Consider the following 5,730-nt stretch of genomic DNA (forward strand, 5'->3'; position numbering starts at 1 on the left):
AAGATGTGTTCTCCCACAGGAAGGTGAGTTTTCCCATAGGAACGTGTGTTGCCCCCACTGGGACTGTGCTTTTCTCCCACAGAAAGGTGTGTTCAGGAATATGTGGGAAGATGAGTTTCTCCTACAGGAAGGTGTGTTTTCCCTACAAGAAGATGAATTTCTCCCACAGGAAGATTCTTTCTTCCACAAGAAGATGGGTTCCCCCTCAAAAAGGAGCATTTCCCTCCACAGGTAGATACCTTTTCCTTAGGATGGTGTGTTTCCTCATAGGAAGTTGTATTCCCCCCACAGAAAATGCATTTCCCTTACAGGAAAATGGGTTCCCCCACAGGAAGGTATGTTTTTCCTAGAGGAAGATGCATTTTTCCACAGAAAGGTGCTTTTCCCTCACAGGAAGATGTGTTCCTTCAAAAGAAGCTGTGCTTCCCACACAAAAAGAGGTGTTTCTGCCCTGACCAGTTTGGCTCAGTGGATAGACCATTGGCCTGTGGACTGAAGGGTCCCAGGTTCAATTCCAGTCAAGGGCATGTACCTTGGTTGTGGGCACATCTCTATTGGAAGGTGTGCAGGAGGCAGCTGATCGATGTTTCTAACTCTCTATACCTCTTCCTTCCTCTCTGTAAAAAATCAATAAAATATATTAAAAAAAGAGGTGTTTCTGAAACAGGAAGATTCATTTCCCCACAGGAAGATGGGCTCTCCTACATTAAGGTGTGTTTCCCTCACAAGATGTGTTCCCCACTAGAAGATACAGGAAGATGTGTTTCACCCACAGGAAGGTGTGTTTTTCCTACAGAAAGGTGCATTTTACCCCTTAGGAAGTTCTGTTTTTCCCAAAGAAAAGTTCATTCCTCACACATGATTATGGTGTGCTACCCACACAGGAAAGTGCACTTACACTCTGGAAGGTGGGTTTTCCCCACAGAAAGGAGCCTTTCCCCCACAGGAAGATGGGTTTCCCCACAGGAAAGTGCATTTTCCCTAGAAGAAGGTGGATTTACCCCACCAGAAGATGTGTTACCTCACATGAGAGTGTGTTTCCACCACAGAAGATTCCTTCCCCACAGGAAGGTGCATTTCTCACCAGAAATATGCATTTTCCCTACAGAAAGATGGATTCCCTTATTGGAAACTGTGTTCCCCCACAGGAAGATGCATTTTCTTCTCTGGAAGATGCATTTCCTGACCAGAAAGTGTGTTTCCCCACAGGAAGATGCAGGAAGGTGCTTTCCCCCTAGAGGAAGGTGTGTTTCCCCCACAAGAATGTATGTTTCTTCAGAGGAAGGTGTATTTCCCACATGGAAAGATGAATTACATCACAGGAGGGTGCATTTCCCACACAGGGAGTTTGGTTCTCTCCACAAGATGTGTTCTAAGTGGGAAGGTATGGAAATATGTTTTCCCCCTTCTGGAATGTGCATTTTCACTTGAGCAACATGGGTTTCCCCACAGGAAGGTGACTTTTCCCCATAGGAAGGTGTGTTTCTTCCCTCAGGAATGTGCATTTTCCCCACAGGAAGATATGCTTCTCCAAGGAAAGGTGTGGTCCCCCACAGGAAGATGCATTTCCCCAAAGGAAGGTATGTTCTCCACACCAGAAGGTGTGATTTCTCACAGGAAGATGTGTTTCACCCACAGGAAGATGATTTTTCCTACAGGAAGATGGCTGCTCCCACAGGAGGTGTGTTTCCCTCATAGGAAACCGCGATCTCCACAGGAAAATGCATTAACGCACAGGAAGGTGCATTTTCCCACAGGAAGGCGGGAAAAAATGTGTTCCCCGATAGGAAAGTGCATTTCCCAACAGGAAGGTACATTTCCCGCACAGCAAGTTTTGTTTCCTCAACAGGAACAAGGATCCCTGCCCCCAGGAAGGTTTGATTTCTATAGGAAGATGTGTTTCCCTCACAAGAATATGCATTCCTTCACAGGAAGGGGCCAGAAGATGTTTGTCTTCAAAGAAAAGTGTGTGTCCCCACTGGAAAGTGCATTTCCCCCACAGAAAGGAGCATTTCCTTCAAAGTAAGATGAGTTATCAAACAGGAAAGTGTGTTTCCCCACAAGATGCATTCTCCAATAAAAAGTGGGGAGAGATATGTTTCCCCCATAGCATGGAGCATTTTTCCCACAGGAATATGTTTTCCCACACAGGAAGGTGCGCTCGGCTAAGGAAGGTTCATTCCCCATAGGGGAAGATGGGTTTCCCCAAAGGAAAGTGTGCTTACCACACAGGAAGGTGCATTTCCACTCTGGAAGGTGTGTTTCCCCCACAGGAAGATGCAGTTTTCCACCAAGGTGCTTTTCCTTTACAGAAAGATGTGTTTCCTCAAAGAAAGGTGTGCTTCCCACATAGGAAAGTGTGTATCCCCAAAAGGAAGATGCATTTCCTCCACAGGATAATGGGCTCATCCACAGAAAGATGCTTGTCCCTCAAAAGATAAGTGCCCACTGGAAGGTGTGGCAAGATGTGTTCCCCACACAGGACAGTGCAATTTTACCACAGGAAGATGCATTTCCCCCACAGGAAGGTAATTACCCCACATAAGTGTGTGTCTCCACCACAGGATGATATCTTCCCCCACAGGAAGGTGCATTTCTCACCAGGAACATGCATTTCCCCTATAGAAAGATGGCTTTCCTTACAGGAAGATGGGTTCCCCCACAGGAAGATGCATTGCCTTCACAGGAAAATGGGTTTCCCCACTAGAAGGTGTGTTTCTACACAGGAAGATGTGGGAAGATTCCCCCCCCCCGCAGAGGAAGACGTGTTTTCCCCACAGGAATGTGCGTTTCCCCCACAGGAAGATGGGTTCATGCACTTGAACATATGTTCCCTCATAAGAAAGTGCATTTCCAAAAAGGAAGATGGGCTCCCCCACAGGACGGTGTATTCCCCCACCAGTAGATGGGTTGACTCACTTGGAGATGTGTTCCCTTATAGGAAAATGCATTTCCCAACAGGAAGAAGGGTTCCAAACAGTAAGATGGGTTCTCCCATATGAAGGGTCAGGAAGATGTGTTTCTCCCCAAAAGACTGGGTTTCCTCCACAGGAATGGGTATTTTCCCCATAAGAAGATGCATCCCCCACAGGAAGGTGCATTATTCCCACAGAAAAATGTGTTCCATGACAGGAAAGAGTGGTTTACACAGGTATATGGGTTCTTCCACAGAAAGTTGCTCTTCCCTACAGAAAGGTGCCTTCTCCCAATAGGTAGAGGCATTCTTTCAATGGACGATGTGCAAGTCCCCACAGGAAGATGTGTTTCCCCCATAGGAAGATAGGTTCCCTGACAAAAACATGGGTTCCTCCCACAGGAAGTTTCATTGTTCCCCCAGGAATATGCATTTTCCACAGGGAGGTGCATTTCACCCCCTGCAGGAAGGTGCATATCTCCCACAATAAGATTTGTTCCCCTCAGGAAGGTGTGCTTCCCCATAGGAAGGTGCATTTTCCTCATAGGAAGTTGCATTTCCCTCAGGTGAAGTTGTGCTTTCTTCATAGGAAGGTGTGTTCCCTCCTCAGGAATATGCATTCCTTCAAAGGAAGTTGTGTTTCCCACACAGGAAAGTGTTATTTCCCCACAGGAAGATACATTTTTCCCACAGGAAGATGGATTTCCACACAACATGGGTTCTCCAACAGGAAGTTTTGTTTCTTCCACAGCCAGAGGTGTTTTTACAGGAAGGTGTGTTTTCCCCACAGAAAAATGCATTCCCCTAAAGGATGGTGTGTTTTCCACATAAAAGGTGGGTTCCCCCTCAGAAGGTGTCTTTCCCCTACAGGAAGATGTGCTCCTCACAGGAAAGTGTGTTTCCCCTGAAGGAAGTTGCACTCCCACAAAGGAAGGTGCATTACCCCACAGGAAAGTGTCTTTTTACCAATAAGAGGGTGCATTCTCCTCAGAAAGATGCGCTCCCCCACAGAAATATGCTTTCTCCCAAAGGAAGGTGCATTTTCCCAACAGCAATGTGGGTTTCCTGCACTGGATAATTTTCTTCCACAGGAAGCATTTCCTCATAGGAATGAGTTGACCCATAGGAAGGTGCATTTTCCCTACAGGAAGGTGGGTTTATCCTACAGGGAGATGCATTCCCCCATGTAATGTGCATTTCCATTCAGGAAGATGAGCTTTTCCCACAGTAAGATGCAATCCGCCACAGGATGATGCATCCCCTCAAATGAAAGTGTGCTTCCCACACAGGAAAATGCCTCTTCTCACAGGGAGCTGCATTTCCATCATAGAAAGGTGTGTTTCCCTACAGGGAGATGCATCCCCACAGAGGAAGGTGCATTTTCCCTCAGGAAGGTGCATTTGTCTAAAGGGAAGATGGGTTTCCACACAGGAAAGTGTGTTTGCACCACAGGAAGATGCATTCCCCCATCCAGGATAGTGCTGCTTTCTCACAGGAAGAATTGTTCCCCCACAGTAAGATGTGCTTCCCCAAAAGGAAGGTGCGTTCCCACTACACGCAGGTGCGTTCCCACTACACGCAGATGCGTTCAATCAAAGGAAGGTGTGCTTTTCACACAGGAAGGTGTGATTCCTCTATAGGAAGATGCCTTTCTCCCACAGGAAGAAAGGTTCCCCCACAGGAAAATAGGTTCCCCACAGGAAGGTTCATTTCCCCCAAAGGAATATGCATCCCTTCACAGGAAGGTGCGTATTCCCACATTAAGGAGAGTTCCCTCAATAGGAAAGAGCATTTGCAACACGGGATAATGTGATCTCACAGAGAAAGTTGCATTTTGCCAACAGGAAGTTGCATTCTCCCACTGGAATGTGCGGAGAGATTCATTACCCCTACAGGAAGATGTGTTTCCCCCACAGGAGCATGGTTTTACCCATAAGGACATGGGTTCCACCACAGAAAGGTTCATTTCTCCAAAAGGAAGGTGCGTTTCCACCGCAGAAAGATGAGTCCCTCACAGGAAGGCGCATTTCCTCCACATGAGGGTGCATTTTTCCCACAGGAAGATGCATTCCCCCACTCAGGAAATTGCATTTTTTCCACAGGAAGAATTATTCTCCCACAGTGAGATGTGCTTCCCCAATAGGAAGGCGTGTTCCCATGAATGCACCACATGCAGATGCATTCATTCAAAGGAATGTGTGCTATTCACACAGGAAGGTGCGATTACTCTAGCGGAAGATGCCTTTCCCCCACAGGAAAAAGGTTCCCCCACAAGAAAATGGGTCCTCCACAGGAAGGTGCATTTTCCCCAAAGGAAGATACATCCCCCTACAGGAAGGTGCGTATCCCCAAATTAAGAAGAATTTGCATCACAGGACGATGTGTTCCCACACAGAAAGTTGCATTTTGCATTTTGGAAATTGCATTTCCCCATTAGAATGCGTGGGGAGATTCATTTCCCCCATTGGAATGTGCATTTTCTCCAAAGGAAGATGGGTTCTCTAATAGAAAATTGCGTTTCCCCCACAGGAAGATGGGTCCCATTCAGGAAGGTGCATTTTCCCCACAGAAAGAAGCGTTCCCTCACAGAAAAATGCATTTCTTCCATAGGAAGTTGCATTTGCCCACAGAAAGGTGCCTTTCCCTGCAGGAAGGTGCAATCCTGTTAACAGAAAGGTGCTTTCCCCTCACAGGTAGATACGTTCTTTCAGAGGAAGTTGTGCTTTTCACACAGGAAGGTGCGATCTCCCCACAGAATAAGTGTTACCCCTGCAAGAAGAGTTCTCCCACAAGGAAATGGATTCCCCCGCAGGAAG

This window comes from Myotis yumanensis, unplaced genomic scaffold, assembly GCF_028538775.1.
Source record: "Myotis yumanensis isolate MYYU_CA2020_CCGP unplaced genomic scaffold, mMyoYum1.0.hap1 SCAF_24, whole genome shotgun sequence".
In the NCBI taxonomy this organism is placed as follows: Eukaryota; Metazoa; Chordata; class Mammalia; order Chiroptera; family Vespertilionidae; genus Myotis; species Myotis yumanensis.